Genomic DNA, 18502 nt, shown 5'->3' with positions numbered 1-18502 from the left:
GTTGTCCCTGTTCTGCGAGGAGTGGACACTTCCAAAGTAGAGAGGGAAGTGAAATCTGGGATGATTTGTGGCATTTGGGAGCCTGCGTGAATTCTCATTCCCAGGAGGTGTCCAAGGCAGTGGCATCCCTCCCCCAGGACTGCACAGGGGGAATAACAGCCACAGCTGAGAAATGAGCTCTCTTCAGCCGATTGGGCCTTTCTTGGGGGTGGAAGGTGTGAAAGTTGTCCACCTTCTACATTTGCAAAATGAGGGGAAAAAAGGTAGATCCACATAGAAGGAATTGGTAATAGGAAGACAGCTAATCCTTTACTTGCCTTTGGTAACTGAAAGACAGGTAACTTGGTTTCCAGGACAAGTTTTAGTGGCTAGACCAAGGGGGAGATGCTTGGTCTCAGCTCTGCTGGCTTGGGCAGCGCGTTTGTAGGTGCCCAACAGAGTTTACAACAGCTTTGGCTTGTGTAAGCAAGAAGCAGCTGTTTTCCTGCAACGTCTCGCTGTAACACTGAGCTTGATTAAATTGTGAATTCAGTTTTATTTTTGTTGCTTGCGTTGCTATCTGAGACAACTAAGATAGCACCTTAACTGSTGGATAATAGTGGGGCTCTGTTAATTGCTGGAGGCTAAGACCTCCTGCTTATGGAAACAGCCATTTTTTGTCTGATTTTAATCTGATCAGCTCTTTTCTGACTGCTATCAGTATTACCAGTGAAGAAAAAAATTTGCACATTTAACACTGCCCCTCAATTTATCCTGGGTTATTGCTGGGATTTGCTGGTCCAAACCCCTCAAGCTACACAGATCAATATCAGGATTTTGTATCACAAGCCTCTGTTTACATGCACCAGGTCTCTGCATGGTACAATTACACAACTCAAGAAATCTTTCCTCATTTAATCCCCAAATCTATCTTTTCATGTTATTTACCTAACAGGGCTGACCTGCAATCATTCCAGTTACGGCTGGAACATCTCAGTGTCTAATAAGGCCTTGACTCTTGGTAAAGTATTAAGAATTTGGGACTTTGAAACAGAACAGTTTCTTTTTCTTCTCCTAGTTTGCATATGGAATCAGTGCTGTAGTACTTTGTTTTATGAGGCCAATAAATTAAAACTTTCTTTCTATTTTCTATGGAAAGACAAAAAGTTGTTATTATTCTTGCAAAACCACATTAAACAGAAAGCAACAGCAACCAGAATATTGCTGACATTGCTTAATGAAAGCCAGAGCTTTCCAGTGGAAAACGCGCTGAGAAGGACAGCTTCAATTAGAGGAAAGGAGAGATTAAAGACCTTTCATTTATACAAGCGAGGGAAGGAATGTGAAAGAATGGGTTTGAAGAMGGGTCTAATTGAAGGATAAAATGGAAACGGTAAATGACTTATGATAAGATCAGTAAGCAGAGACAGTGCAGCCAATATTGCTAGGAATATCTGTAGAAGTTCATAAAATCCCTTAAAGCCAGTTCAACCTGGAACAGGCAGATACAGAGGAAATATCTCAAGAATTRTGAACATGTAGGAACCCTATTGGATGAAGACAGAAGATTTGAAAAAGAAGAATGTCTGCAGTTTGAAGAACAATTGAGTATTTTTCACATTAAAAAAGTATGTATTGAAATGGGAGGAGAGTTGGGAAGACCAAGGCCTTTTTTCTAAAAGCAGGAATGAATTTGGTGGCATTTATACTCTGAAGACGCACCAGCAATCACATAAAGTTGGTTATTTCAATAGAGAGAATTTGCAGACTCTCTCAAACTTGAAACTACTATAACTATGTAGCATATTTCTTCTTAACACATTRCATAAAGGAGCTTTCACTTAGACAAGTATGCTTTTAATTATTTAAATTGTTAATTCAACCCGAGACTAAGAACAAGGGTAGGGGGGAGGAAAGCAGGATGAAGGAAATTATTTCAGCTTCAAAGAATGTTCAGCTGCACTAACAACAAAAGAAACATGATACCAAAAAGAGGAGGTTTTCTGCAAAGAATTCCTCATTCTTCCTAGGTTTTTCATTACAATTTAAACAGCTGAACCTTTAYGTTTGTAGCTTCTCTGGCTTTAAAGCAGGGCTATCTGAGGTTGTGTCCATCAGGACCTCTGGAGGCCCTATCTGTCCCCACCGCCTGGTTGTCCTTGCTGATCGTGTCCCCGATGCTGCCAGGCCACTGGCCACATTGCAGAACGGCTCCATCTGCGCTATCTGCCACATTTCTTCCAATGCGGTCTTTTTTTACCACTCACTGCTTGACTACTGTCAGTGGGTAACTGCTATCATTTTTTGCAGCTAATATTGCCATCTCCTGCCAGTGATCCTTTTATTCGTCCTGTGGTCTCCCTGACTGTATCTGTCCTCTTGAGATGCCATATATTTCCCAGTTCTTTTCTCTCTGTGCTCTTAAAAACCGTGAGCCCCATCTTTGCACTGCACGCTTGTCCTTGTTGCTTGTTCCTGTCTACGCTTATTCCACCACCTTGTTTGTATCTCAGCTATTAGAAGTGCTGAGGCTAGCACTGTATGCATACATACATGCATATCTATCCATATTTATGTATGCATGTAAATGTGTATGTATGTAATCTATCTAGGCCATATCACCTTGCTGCCCCTTTCTGAAGGCAGATAACTTCCACGCTGGGTGCTTGGCCATGCACAGCCCCATGCCATGGTGGAACAAGGGGAACTTGCCCCTGAAAAGGAAGGGTATTGCAGGTCAGTCCTCACAAAAACAAGGAGAAGTATGCGAAGAAGCTTGGTTGGCGCCTGCCTGTACTTTGTCTAGCTCTTCCCACTGCCCAGGGTCCATTTATTTTAGTAGTACTTAAAACCTCTTTAAAGTATTTATAAATCTTTATTGGGTGTTTCTAAGAGACACGCATAATATAATTAGTCTAACAGTAAATCTGCTATGATGTGTTTATAAATGTAGGTTTTAGCTTCTCTGGAAAGTTTAGAATTTCCTTTCGAACAATGTAAGTTTACACAGAGGTAGAAATGCAAACCAGAAGAGCTAGTTTGTTGTGGGAGAGGGTCTGTTTTCACCTGAAGTCAGTGAACCTGGAGTTACATCCTTAGCAGAGGATTATTGACGCTGTGGTTTCTCTTCGGGTCAAACTCTGTCCTGGTGAGGCACTAGGTTTCCACTGCAGCAGTAGAGCTATGCACTGCTAACCAAATTAATTGGCCCTGTTAAACAACAAGATATGTTTGTCCAAGCTGAATTGTACACTGATGTGATTTTTAACTGAGCTGCTTAGCTTCCTTGGTACAGCTCTGTGGCACGTAGCCATACTCTCATTGACCTACATAAAATGACATTTTTTCACAGTGTGGTAAGCTAATGCCAAAGATTTACTTGAGGAACTTAGGATCCTCGTCATGATGTACAAGGCAGCCCAGAGCTGCCCTCCATTTATACCTACCTCTGGCTGACTCTGGAAACCTACCCAGCTACCTACCTACCACTGTCCTTTACACACACTCCAGATAGGTGATTTCTGCCTCTTTTCTGCTTGAGGACATTTAGTTTGATTAATGTTCTGAAATGTGAAGTAATGCGATGGATAAAGACAATCTAAATTTAAATTGCTGCAATAGCTGCAGTCACTCTCTGTTCAGACAGGTAGGTCCATCCACTACTAGGCAGGGGAAGTGGAAGATGTCCAGCCCTTTTTGCTCACCATAATGGGTGACCTAGCAGAGGGAGATGAGTGATACCTTCCTGTTGGTATGAAGGTCAGCAGTGCGATTGCTCATGAGTTTTTCCAGAAATACCTTTTGCACTTTCGTACTGACTTACAAACTAGAAAAGTTTCAAAAGTTCTTTGATCACGATCAGAAAACATTTCTGTGATCTTAAACTTCTGTGGGCTGGAGAAAGTGTTTTCCTAGGCAACTCTGACCAGAGCAATGTCATTATGCCCTTCCATCACCTCCGTCCTGCACACCACAGTGCAGCGATCCTAGAGAAGTGTGGCTCTCTCAAGCAAAATCCTGTGTAGGCAAGAGCTGTCACTCATGTAACCTCCTTTGCTCAGGCCTGGGTTTAAGATCACAGAATAGTTACCTTGGTTGCAGGCTGTTGTGACATCAAGTATCCAGCATATCTGAGCAAACATGCAAGGAATTTGTGAGGCTCCTGCTCTGTGCCATGCTCTTCTATGAGCTTTCTCTGTCAGCCTTCAATACCCAATGCATTCCTTCTGGTATATTTTATACTAAGTTTGTCCCCTGCTCAAATAAATTTAAAAAAATGGCTATTACAGAGTTTGTTTATGCTCATCCATTCCTCAGTCACTGAAGATGCAAAATGTGCAGTGAAGAGACAGTTGTTGCTATTTTATATAAAATGTGTGCATGTACCTGTGCTTTTGCTCTGTTAAAATAACTGCTCGAGTGACTGTGAGGAGAGGCTTCATTGTGATATATGTAATATAAATACGCCTTTAGAAACTGCAGCTTSGACAGCCAGCTTTGAAATTGTAATGAACCAAATTCTGCCCACGTTGTACGAACTGATTCTTCAGCTTTTACTTTGTTTAGACAAGGAACTGTTGAAGGTATCTTTTAACGTGAGCAAGGGTGGTGGAAATGGCTACCTTCTCAAAAGGGTCAGCATGGCCCTGCTTCCCAAAGTTGCCCCTAGTTGCCACTGATGTGGCTTCTGAAATAGTCATTACATCAGTCATTTCATAGATACCTATCTTAAAAAGCTGGCCTCAAGACTCAGCATCTTTTCTAAAGCTATTCTTAGGAATAAGGGGGTTTGGGGAAGGCATTTATCAAAATGAGGGAAAGACTGATCTGTACAGGGGAAGGCTATTTGTTCCTGTGGAAAGCATATGATTTCAGGCAACCAGAATAATGGTTGTATTGCTATTTCATATTTTTGAGTATTTTGAATGTAAAAATAAGTTGTTAAAACCTCAGTGTATTGTACATGATGTTAGAAAATGTGTTTTTAAATTTTTAATGGAGAATAGTTTGTACTTGAGATGGAAATTAAGTAGAAAGCAATGACAATTTCAGTCGATATGTAACAAGGTCTTACAGAAAGAGGGAGAATGGTTTAAGACAAGCATTTGGAGTGGAGTAGATGGAACAGGGTAAAGATGTTGGTGACATGCCTAGGTAATTTATACCCTAGTGRGGGCAGAATAGTAAAGACTATGGCATCTGAGACTAATGCAATTCTGGGCCTCCTGCTGAGATCCAAAGTCCTGCTTTTGAGGAATGAGCAGAAATGAAATCTTGTGCAGCACTATGGCAACCATCACCAGGGATACCATCACAGATCTGAAACATGTTTATCCAGAAGAATTACAAGTCACAGAGTGGGATGATAAACTTGGAAATGGTATTTTAAAAGTAAAAACATTGTCACCTGGTAATAGCAGTGCTTAAGAAATGTGACACTTGGACATCTTAATGAAACAAAACTGTTTTTAAAGAGATACTGCAGTGAATATCYCTGAGAAATGAGTAAAACTGAGAGATCTGTATCTGCAGAATATCTGTATACAAGAGAACTGGGCATTCTGCAAGAGAGAAGCCAGACCAACAAGGCTGCAGGAACTAGGCAGAGATCTTTAATCAAACACAAATTAAAAAAAAAATGAGATCAATAATCACAAAAATGTTTTATGGTCCTTCATAAAACCAACGCATGCTGACATCCACAGTTAATCACCTTTGTGGGTGAGGCAAATTCCACTGCATGTAGCATGGTTCACGTGGRTAGGGTTTGGCTGAGATAATATCATATTTGGCAGAAGTGGAAACCATAGCCAACTCTTATTTCTTTTTTCTTTTAAAGAGGGAAGTGGGAATTGTCACATTATCTATTTCTGGATATATCACTGTGATCTATTACATTAGCCAATTCATCTATTTGTTTCAAGTTTCTATTTGTTAAAAGAAATCTAAGCTTGCTAGGCTGTTATGAGGATGAGCTATTTATCATTTATGCATATGAAATGTTGATTTACAAGGTGTTACATAACATAATTTGTTGGCATGCTGCACAATCAATATTTTTTATCATGTGTCTTGAATGCTTTTATCTTCCACCTATTCTGTCCCTGAGTCATCTTGTTTCCATGAGTTTCTCCAGTTTCATGCAGTTCTTGATGACACTGTCTACCTACATATTCGTATTCTGTAGAGATATAAAGACAGTGTTATCCTTTGCTCATGCTGAATGGCACCTGAATTCCTAAGTGATCCTGTAAGAACAATAGCTCATAGTAGTATTCTCTCTGAAAAAAATGTTTCTGAATCTGGCAGTCAGGCTAGGTTGAGATCCAAGGTTTACTGGTAGTTAGGTGGTTTCAGACTCCTTCCCCTTTTCTCCGGGTGTATAAATGCCCACCAACCTCTGCAGGTGCTTCAGTAAGGAAAAAAAAAAAAAAAAAAAAAAAAAGGAAAGAAAAGAAAGAAAGAAATCCCAGGATCCCACAAGTCCCCAGCTGGTGCTGGCTGGCTCCCCCATGAAGCAGAAGAGAGGTAGTGTCCAAGACCACAGCAGAAACACCCTGCTAGTGTCCTTGCCAGACTGGGGTCAGCTCTGTCTCTCTGCTTGTCCCCAGGCCCACCAGGAACAGAAACAGGATTGCAGCATGTATTGCTGTTAATCAGGAGTATGCAAAGCACCCTAAATCAGAAAAAATATTTATTTTGTTTTGAGAGAAACTAGCAATGCTTTTGTAGTAGTGTCTAGTCCACATTTTTTTTAATAACAGAAATGACAAAAGAAAAGACACAAATTATCACAGGGAGATTCCTTTTCAATCTCAATAATATTGACATCATTTTCTTAGCTGCTTTTTTGGTTCTGATATTGTCAGCATGATGTTTGTCTCCAAATATGACATCAAACCATTCTATAATGCTTATATATTGGCTTATGGCTTAAGTAAGGCTATGTTTAACATTACTCTTCACTATTTTTGGCAGAAATACGTCACTGCCATTTGGAGACTGGCACAAATTCAATCACCCTTTCAGTGGATGCATACCTTAGGTAGATTAAACTAACTACTATCCATTGTAGAAGAGCATTTTGTATTAAAATGGTTCAGATGAGTTCAATATCAAGAAACTCAGTCATTCATTACAGCTGATATTTTTAGTTTTATTGGTATTGCATCCTTACCTTTTCAAAAATCCACCCAGGTTGGAGGGGATTATTTTCTTTAGCCCAGCTTTTCTTAATGCTGAACACATAGCCATTTAAGATTGAATTCATTCAGGAGAAGGGAGTGGTATTATTTATTTTGCCTCTAACATTTTGTCCTGCATTTCAAATTCCTTAGTTTTTTTTCAAGTCCTCACTGACTCGTGTAATACATACTTCAGGCGCTGGCACCCACTTGCTCTGTCGTGGAGGGTCCGGGTGCTAAGTGAGCTCTTTTGAGCTAGGAGAGTTGCTAGTGCTGCTGGTTTCACCTTCTCCACGTGAAGGGATGGTGTCTTTTCTCCCACCAGCCCCAGCCCTTGCCAGCTAGGACGGGCAGCAGCTGCAGCCCCCTCACGGGCGATGCAGCAGCACCCCAGGATGACATCCCCTCTGCTTCCCTGGGGCACCTATGCCCACATCCTTATGCAGCAGTTTATTCTGTATGATGGACAAGTCTGATATTTTTTCCCTAGCTTATAAAGATTAAGAAAAATAGGAAAACCTCTCCTAATTATTCAATGTAATAAAGACAGAGCTTATTTCTAGATGGATGCAGTTATAGTTTACCCTGTACCTGTGCATCTACCAAATACAACTCAACTGTACTGCCATATACATCAGAAGAAGTGTCTATATATAAAAAAGAACCTCCTAATGCAGGAGTTTTCAGCGTGTATTGGTGAAGAAAAGCTGCAACTCTAACGTAAATGTTTTTTGAAATCCCATCTCATGCTGTATTACCAGCAGAAGAAACAACTGTGCTCGTTAGGTATGCAATACAGATACTCTTTGCAATATCTAATCACGTAGACATAGGTATGGTGGATTCTTTATTTTACTTCTACAGGTTTCTGCAAGAAAAATCACAGAGCTACACCTTTCTACTGAGTTGCAAAAGAGTAATGCAGAAACTTCAATCTCTCTTCTTGGTAATTTTTTAACCCATTTTTAGTACAAAGAAGAAAATAAGAGGGCTAGATGATTTTTTTCATGACACATAAGAAAATATTCTTTGGAATAGTTGTTCCCCCCATCTCCGATGGCTATGTATAACTTATGTTTGTTCAGAAAAGACAGCTAACAGTTATAGGCTGGTTTTCATTTGGTGAAAATTGGCAAGTTTTGACTGCTTCTGGTAGAGTTACCCAGCCTATTTCAGCAAGAAATTTGGCTCCTTAGATTCTACACATTCTCCATACTTGGAGATATGTGCCAGAATCAGCATGCTGCTGGACAGTCCTGGTCAGATGGACCACAAGATGCAGGAGACGTGAGTAACCATCTGTGCTCAAGCCCTTTTCCTTTCCCTCACCCCGCGTCTCCAGGCTGCTTTTTCAGAACAAAATAGGCAAGGCAAAAACTTCTGAAGTAGCTCAAAGTATGTTGGTGCTGGGGAAAAACTCAAGTGTCCTTCTTCCTTCCTGTAAAGATTAGAAAGCATTGATGTTCAAGTTCACCTTGACTGAAATTTTCTGTAGTAAATTGCAACTAGAAGAGGAAGGCATCTGTGGGTCTGTGAGAGACTTCTGAATACAAGGGGTTGTAATGGAATGTGAGGGACATAAAATGGACTAACTCTTCTTTTGACAGGCTTCAAACATTGCAATCTGGATACAATCTTTTAGCTTCTGTTTAACTTAACCATTCATTTCATTTGACTCTGTCAGCTAAGGTATGATTGGACTACAAAGGAATCTTAGTTTAAGAGCTCATTCTGATAGGAGGTGCTCACTGGAAAAAACAAGGAATTAAAAGCAGTATTTAGTTTGCTTGTGAAGTACTGTGAAGCTCACAGACTGAGTTAGAACTTATGGAAGGAGCCATGATGAGACAGAAATAGTGTTATGAACTTCGAACTGGGCAAAATTGTGGTTAAAATCTATGTGGGGGTCTGTATCATAGAAAAGAAGTATAGAAACTTAATATCTTGATTTTTCCAAGTTTAACTGCATATTGACCAATTACAATATTCTGAAATTTAGGTAGAAAGCTGTTAACATAGCATTTGAGTAAAGCACTTTCGGCTAGTACCTTAAATTTACTCCTATGCCCACTGAAATAAACAGCGCTGAAGAGTGCGTATGACACATACTCTGCAAGTCGTTTGAGACCAGAAGACCATCTACTCCATTTTCGCACGCCAACACTGACCAGGCCTAGGCCTGAAGCTTTATTAGTGCAGCCTCAACTCGAAACGTATTGAAGTCAAAGGAAAGATTCTGTGTTGACTTGAAAAAGGAGCAGAAGCAAATCATATAAGCCAATTTGCAATACCCATGAAACAACTAAGGTAATTTATATTAATCTAAGTTAATATAAAAATAGCCCAAAAAGCTGTATGAATTATAATAACAGTTTTGCCTGTAAAAGCATTTATATATCTCACCACGACCTTTGTCTTTCCACTGCTGTGCTCTGTGGTAGACACTTTGATCCTAAAATGCTGATGGTATCATTTAGTTGAAGTTTCAGCCCTTTTCTGAGGCTCTGGTGCCAACGAATGCAACCAGGAACCGTGATAACTGCCTTAGGGCCTGGGCTCCCTAAGCCCCCTACCCGGGCAAGGCTGGAAAGGCAAATTGGCCAGAGGACAACGTGGAAGAGGGTGACTTGGCTGTGCTTAGCCAGAGCTGGGAGTTAGGAGCTCGGGGTTTTATTGCTTCTGGGTCCCTCATGCACTGTGCTACTCCAGTGAAGCACTTTGCCTGGAGGAACGTAAAGAGCTTTTGTATCCTTGAGAAAGAGCATGTTAATGTAGCTCCAGAGGTAACCTCAACCGTCCCGAGGGGAGGAGGAAAGGCTCACATTTCCCCAAAATTGCTTATGGAAGAGTGTAGACTTCCTGCCATTTACATGGGTCTGAAAAGAAGACTTTCCTCTTCCTCTTATTCTAAAGGGCATGATAGCTTTCTTTTTAAAAAAGTCTAATTAATGAAATAACGACTGTGATATGAGAGGTTTATATTGTATGTACACTGTCAAAATAAAAACTTTTGTGCCTTTATATGTTGCTATAGAGATGCATACAAAAGGCCTTTGTAGGAGACATTTTGAGTAGTTTAAAAGCAAGTGATTTATGTGATTAATGCCAAAAGGATTATATAATAATTAAAGAATATACATCAATTTCAGTTTAACTGTTAGATTCTGTATGGTATGATATTGGAGACTGGAAATTTGCAGAGATGATGAGAGATCAAGGCAGCAGCATGAGAGATTCAGGAGGAAAAGAGTTATTAGGGTGTGTACCCTTCTACCAAAAGAAAGGCAGCATGAAAATATATTCGAGTATTTTGCGATGGTGTAACATATGCTTGTTCAAAATTCTCTGTTCCCAACTGTAAAGAAAGCCCTCCATCAACTAAACCCTTGATTGAAAACTTAAGTAATTGTTCTTATACCAGCAGCTTGTATACAGGTTGTTCTTACACAGGTCCTTTTATTAAGGCTAAAAGGGAGCGGATGAAAATACTGACCTCTGATTCACCAGGTGATTCACGATGAGTCACACTTCTCTTGCATCTGACCTTTCCACGAGGAACTTGGCTCTTCTTTGTCTTCTTTGTGCAGGAAAAACTGTCGGAATGCTTATAACTTGAGGAAATCCATCGTGAACTGTSAAGGTCCAACATTTCCACACTACATGTTCAGTGTAGTAACATGCACTTAGTTGCAAGTGTTATACGTCTGCTTGCAGCTAGCAAACACCTAGCTACCAGCTGTCCTAGCCAGTTCTCCAACACAACGGGATAATAACTGCCCACGTTCACTTCAGTGAATGCCATAAAGTCCTTGTAACGTGTAAAAGGYAGGATTTCTTTCCCATCTGTTCATGTGTACCAAATACTGCATGAATTTAGATGATGATAATTAATAYCATTTGGGGGTTATTTGGATTTGGAGGTCTGGTTTTTGCTCCTCTTTCATTCAGCCATGCTCATCAGTGCCTTGCTCTGTTTTACCCACTGGCAATTGGGATTATTTGAGGCATGGGGAGTTGCTTTGTCTGGCTTTTCGTTAAACTTGTGGCATGGAAGGATGGCAGCTTTTATCTGGGAGGGAGAAAAACAGTGTTAGCAACATCTCACAGAATTAAGAAAATACAGTTCCAATATGAATGAGATCAGTGTCAAAAGATATCTGCTTCCAAGGAAATAGACTATATTAGAGAAATAAAGTCAGTTTTYTCCTACTTCAGCTTTTCTGTTTTGATTAATAGTCCAAATGAATTATAATAATTCATGTATATATAAATATATAAACTATCTATATAAATAAAATAATTAAAATTGTTACAGTCCAGAGGAAACAGCAGCAGGAGGAGAAGCTGCCACTGGAAAACAAGGAGCACRCATGGTATTAAGAATAATCCTTGTTTAAAGGTGACAAGCAAATGATGCTTGATGCTCTCATTAGCATCGCAGAATACTCTGGAGGACGCAGATGCATGCCCTGAGCTCATGTCTGAGGTGGTCATCCGTCATTTCTTCCATCACTTTGTCAAGCAGACCTCAAACCTGGGAGTGAGAATATAGCTTGTGTGTGAAAAAGTGTTGACTGGCAAGCAAGTAAAAGTGGATGATTATTTTACTGTTTTTTTAAAAAAGTCCTTTTCACTTTTAAGTTCCTATGTTGTGCAACTATGTTATCTAATCCATCATAGCACCCATCAGGAAATTAAGMACAAGCTAGTCAGCTTTCACAGCTTGTAAATGGATCTGATCCATATGGCTTGTAAATCCCAGTTTGCACATTAGCAGTCCTAATGTGATTTTATTTGGGTCCCATGTGCTGCTTCTAAAGACAAGAAAGAAGCATCATTAGAGCTGTTTTATCAAACCCATAAAACTTGGAATTGATTTTAGACGTGGATCTGACCTTTCCCAAAGTCCGGGAATGTTGAGATCATTATTTTAAGACTAAGAAGCCAAAGAATAAAGTCAACATTTGATAACTGTCTACAAGGAAAAATGCTGAGAAGTATAGAACATTTTCATGTCCCATAGCTGATATGGCTCAAAATGGAGCAACGGTGACTCTCCAGTGTAAGGATTTTGACTCTTTCTGTTCTAAAGGGCATCTCTCTGTTAAGCAAAAAAGAAAAAAAAAATCTGCATAGTCATACAGGTTTGTTTTGCTTGATTAAAGGAGTTGAAAGGTAAAAATCCCTTCTTGTTTATATGAATGTTGTGTATGGAGAGGAAACAAAAGCAAATGATTCCATTGCAATTAGATAGTAATTAGTGTTCAGCCAAACTATAAATATTTTCTATAAAAGCTCTTCTCTAATTTTGAAAATGAATAGCAGTCCTTTCTTTGCTTCGTGCCCAGTGGAAGAGATCTAGTCATAACGGACGTGGGAAAAGGAATGCCAGCTCTTTACACCATCAGCCCATCTCAGAAATAGCTGAGGATGGCTCGCTTCTGCATATTCGCTAGTGTTTGTTCGGGATCTAAAACAGGGGTTTTTTGAAACCCTATCCAAAGATTTAGTGTTATTTCTCTGTTCCACCTTGTTTAAATGATCTGTGGCCAGAGTTTTTCACAAATTTCACAAATATTTCACAAATATTACATCACAAAATGTAATTTTTTCATTCTACATTTTGTTCTATTATTCCCACTTATAATCCGTATAACATGAAATGGATGTTTTGCCTGATTCCAATTGGATTTCAAAAGAGAAAGTTAGGTAGARATCTGTCTGTAGCTCCAGACTCTACCCTCTGGCCCAGGCAAAGGCTTTTCTGTGGAGTGTAGCTGCTCTGTAGAGTACATTCATTTTCCCTGATCCTTCAAAACAAAAAATGCACAAAGTAATCTAGTAAAGGCAGCTCAGTCTTGTTCRGAGTCCTGAAAATACTTTCTATTTCTTAGAATCATTATACATGTATCTCATTGTACGTCTCATGGTGTACTCTGATGATTTTACTATTTTGTATATAGAGAAATTATAAAGTTTAGCCAAGCGATCTAACTGCCTTGAAGTGCTTTGCTTCCAGTCACTTCAATAAACCATAATTTCCAACCCCTTTTTGTATTAGGGGCCTGGGGGAGCCCTGTGTAAGGCTGAAGGTCCCCTCCACACACATGGCTGCTCTACCTGCCCTAGCTGGTRTTAGGGAAGATGTCCCTAGACATCTGCCTAATGAGCAGACATCCTTAGGGCTCGGTATCTACCCTACCCCAATGGTATCTGCTTTGGCAGAGCTGGAGGCATTGGCGGTCTGAGCATTGTGTGGGCCTCACAGCAGAACRAGGCCATAGGAAAAACAGGACACACCAACCCAAATGACAGCTCTCAGGAGGCAAGTAAAATATTCATCATTTTTTTTGCAAGGTCTGTTTTGTTTGTTAGCTTCCCTTGCGCAAAAAAGTTTTAAAACTCCTCCTCCCCTCAGACAGAGAAATGCTCAGATGTCCACGTCTCCCAAGACACCCTGGCTGGTTCTGACCCAGAATTAATTATTTCTGCCTAAGGCTAGAGGGACTCAGTAAGCAGACTGCTATTCTCAGTGACAAGCTAGCTCCTGAGTGGAGTTATACCCCTTCTTTAACTGAATTGCAGAGGAACATTTAAATTGTCCATATTGTCCTTTCTGCCTCTGGCCTTGCTGATGTGCTCTGGGCAGGAAGCAGAGCATCTTGCCATCGGACTCAGGGCAAGGGAGAAAGGAGAAGCGGGAACCCTCTTTCCTCTGTCCAGGAAAATAATATCCATCCCAGCCAAGGGTTAAGCCCCCATTTTTGTCCCACCAAGAGACCACAACCTCCTCTCATCGACTGATGGAGGGGGGTTTCATCAKAACAGAAATCGAAGGTTAGAAATCAAGAGCTGGCCAAAGTCGCTGATCGTGCAAACAGCCACGTACTTGCTGAGTTCAGCAAGGCTCCCTGTCTGCTCCAGCGCACGTTTGTCAGCTGGAAACCGGACTGAGCAGCAGCAGTGCATCAACCCAGTTAAAGAAGGTCCAGAATTTTGGTACAATAAACAAGAGAAATTAACCCAGGAACCTCAGCTGAGGGCTCAGAGGYGTGTCATGAGCAAGCACAAAGCCGTGCAAGAGCAATCTTACCATACCTTTTCCAGAGAATCTCTTTTCTGTATGTATGTCCTTTAGTGCTTTTTCCAAGCATGCATTTTCTTCATTTAACTTTCAGAAAACATGAAATACTAAAAATCTCCGTCTTTGTTTTTGTCTTTTTCTTAAACCTCCCTTGAAGGAACTGCAGTGTTGAGTGGATTCAGTGTTTTTATTAGGTCCTTTGTATCACTATTATTCCCTCCCCCATACCTTCCTGAAATACAGCTTTGCATTATAAATACTTACTTTAGCTAATATTTTTATTGTCATTGCTTTTACTATGCAAAATTAACTAGTTTGAGGTGAAAAGGCTGAAGCGATGGAACGTATATTTCCACATCTACTGTGCAATTTGACTGTCATCAGACTTCTTGCCTCTCAGAAAATATTTTAGCAGGTAAAATTAGATTGAGAGTAGCTGTAGTTCGGCTCAAATAACTTCCTCTATCAGGACACTGCTAATAGACTTCATCAGCTTATAACGGTATCAAACCGTTTTGTTAGTTAAGTCTGCGACCTATTTCCTTCTTTCCCAGCTAAGGGAGGAAAGCTTAAAGTTTCTTTACTGGCTATAGAAAATATGCTTTGCAGCCAAAGGGGTAACTCATTTTTTTTCTCACCATTAAAAAAAAAAAAAAAAAAAAAAAAAGACTAGACTAAATACAGAAGACCTGGAATATTCAAGTTACATATCATGTCTACTGAGACTACAGAAAATAAATTGCAGGGCCAGCAATAATATAAATACTTCCCAAAGTAACATTACAAAAAGTTTGACTAAAATGAAAATATCACTTACTTATTATTCAACCCTCTGTTTTCTCATTTCATGCTGTTGAATATTTTTTTCTGTCCAAGATGTTATCCATCATCTTCTGCCTGGGAAATGGAGCAGCAGCATTTGACTGGCTCCCTGCAGCAGAGGGGGAGAAGCACTGGGTACCTGTACCCGTGACACCTCTGCGATGCCGTCAGCCTGATACTCCTTACAAGCTCCAAGATCCAGTGTGGGTCAGAAGCTGCCCCTTATGGAAAGAAGACAGCATTTCTTGCTCTCAAACCCCTCCAGGAATATTAAGCATAACATYGGTTAATATTCCTGTTGCTTCTCAGAATATTGTAATGATTTAGCTAATTTGTTTGTTTGTTTTATGGATGTGAAAAATAAGTTTAAAGTGAAGAGTACAAGCCCAAGAAAGGAATAGCTTAAGGACAGGGTTATGAACAAAACTGAGTCTTTTTTTTTTTTTTTTTTTTTTATTACTCTCTTATCCTGTTCAATAGTCTTACTAAAGACAGCTAATCTTACTGTCTGCAAATCTCCATCCTTTAAAGGAGATTCAGTATGTTAAGGAAGCATTCTCAAGATATGTCTCTTCCTCAAGTGTAACGCCAACTAACGGGACCTCCTRAACCCTGGGTGTTTATTGCACCGCTGTTAGCACACCTGATGCTATCTGTGCATAGTCTGTATTCTGCAGTATTACCTACTTTATGATAAGCTGATTATCTTTACTCATCCTCTGTGATTGCATTTAGGAACATTAAATGAGCATGAAAGTGCAACATTGCTATAAAGATTTTAGATTTCATGCACCACTTTCTCTGAGCTATGGCAAAAATACTGTTTAATAAGAATATTGGTTCTGCTTGTGGTCTAGACTATATAAATATGATCCTTTTGGCAGACACGTGTTAATAATAAAGATGAGGAAATGGAGGGGAAGATCAAGTAATCAGGCTGGAGATGATTAGAAGAGATACRGAGGGCCTTGCAAGTGCTGATGAAGAACATGGCCTTCACGTAGAGAAGAACGCACTAGTGGTGGTGTCCAAAGAGAGAAGCAGCACAGGCAAGGATTAGGGAAGAACAGGATGTTTTTTGCAGGTGTGGGGACACCAGATGAATGTCAGGAAAGATAGAGAGGAGGAGGTTACAGGCCATGATCAGATGTCGTCACTGCTCTGCAGAAACTTGACATTCCCTCCTGAGTTTAGTCCCTACTTTCTAGATTCCCGTATTCTTCTCCCTTTTCACAAGCTTTGTCTTGGATTAGCCATCTTAATGTCTTAAAACATAAAAGTACATCATCCTCAGAGCAGAGCAGAGTAGATGCTTCTCTGTGGTTGATCTCTTTCTCCAAAGATAGGAATAGTAACAGAATAGCAATAGGAATAGACTAGAATAGTAGTAGAAATGATAGGGATTTTTCTTCAAGTCAGATGAAAATGTATGTTTTGCTCTTCAGACTCAAGAAGAAACCTTTGCCTCCTGAGGAGGGAGGCTTGGAGATTTTAAAGGCCTTAGGATCTGCTTATGCCCTCTAAGAGTAAAAATATTACAAACATTTTCAGCAGCTGGATGGGAAAAACAGGTAACTTTCATACTAGGTGAAGTCTGTTATTGCAAAAATGTGGTTAATTCAGTATTAGCTGAAGCTATGTCAGAGTGTAATGATGTGGGATGCTCAGAAATATCCCCCAAATGTTAATGATGGAATTAACAGTCAGTGCTTGAGCATCTGCAAATATCATAGTTGTAAAGGTTTGGGGAAGAGTGCTGCTTACCTTTAGGGGTTTTTTTTTTGAATGACAGTCTGGCGTTTAGCCAACACTAGTCTCTGCCTGARCTACTCATGTTGCAGGAATTAAAACAGTCAATACTTTGGTGACCTTACAAGACCTGAAAATTTAAGCAGAGATATCCAGAACAGAGGAAGAGATAAACCAACAAATGACATCAGTTGTGCTCCATCTATCATTTCCTGGTAGCATATATTAATTAACAATTATTAGGGGGTAAATAGAAAGCTAATCCATTCCTTGGAAAGCAAAATACGGTTAAAGCAACCTTCCCAAGTAACCTCAGCTGCCCCAGTGCATTCCAGGCAAGACAAGCTGTTTCAGAGATAGCAAGGGATCAAGTTATACTGCAGCGATACATTACAAGATCAGCACTTTGAACTGCATCCAGAAGTGACCAGGTGATCAAGGCAGCTACTACAGAACTGCTGAAAATGTTGCTACTAGTTAAACYTATATAGCTGACAGGCAGCTAGATTCAGCTCAAGCTGTGGTTATCTTAAATATGTAGAGATTTTCATACAAATTACACAATTTCTACAATTTAGATCATACTAAGATTTGAAAGTTAATAAATAAGCTGGTAAACCATTTTGAAGATAAAAGTGCTTTATAAATGACAGCATTATACGATTAGTGTCTAAATAAAGTGTACGTTTCTGTATGTACTGTGTTTCGAACAGCGGAAGTAATTCCACTTTTAGTTTTTTTTCACAGTGCTTACAGTATTCCACACATAATAGTGTCTTACAGCTGCATAAAAATCATAGTTCTGTTCACCTAAAGCTTTATGAGGACACGGTAGGAAACTTCATTTCAGTTCCTGTTATTATTAACCCCGCTATAAATCTGCAAACCTGTCTGGTGCTGCTTCAGGGATGCACTGATGTAATCGACAGTAGAATTTAGTCCCTATCACATAGTCTCTTGGTTGATGCTTAAGCATTTGTGATGTCTAGTTTGCCATATTGGGTGAAAACTATATCTTCTCTTTCAACATCTTTGCCATTCTGGAATGGGATTTGAATATTTTTCCCTCATAGTTACATGATTTGAAATACAAAGGATAACGTTTCACTCTAGCTTCTTCCAACTCCAGTGCCGGCCTTTGAATCTGCATCTTTTGAATTGTGCTTGATAGTGGTAGGTCTCTGTGCATCCTAGGACAACCTGCAAACTCCAGGTTGTTGCCCCCTCTGCTGTTTCTGCCTTCACGGTGAGATAAAATGCGCTGGTAGCGCCAGACAAACTGATCAGTATCAGTTTGAAGTGGTACACGTGAAGAGTATGTTATCTTCAATAATTATCGTGCCACCGATGGCTTCTTCCACAACATGCCAGTTCTTCACATCTGCACCCTACCAATGTGATTGCAGAGCAGTAGATTACCTGCTGTAAGAACACCGACCGACAGGACCTCTCCCAGCCGCACGAGACTGTGTGGAAGGGACCTGTCTGTAGGAGGAAAAGGGAAAAGCTGCAATGCTTCAGAAAGATCCTGGCTTCATCAAAGCGTTCCTGCCTAGGTTCAAAACATGTACCAGCACATGAGCAAACCGGAGCAGGAAAGAAAGCATACACTGGTGCATGTTCTTTTTTCTAGCTCTGCTAATGTATTTTTCTATCTGAAGTGAAGTGATTCTGTTCTGGAAAT

Source organism: Rhea americana, unplaced genomic scaffold (assembly GCF_003343005.1).
Source record: "Rhea americana isolate MKP2758 unplaced genomic scaffold, rheAme1 scaffold_8, whole genome shotgun sequence".
Taxonomy (NCBI): Eukaryota; Metazoa; Chordata; class Aves; order Rheiformes; family Rheidae; genus Rhea; species Rhea americana.
Note: the sequence above shows the minus strand (reverse complement) of the source record.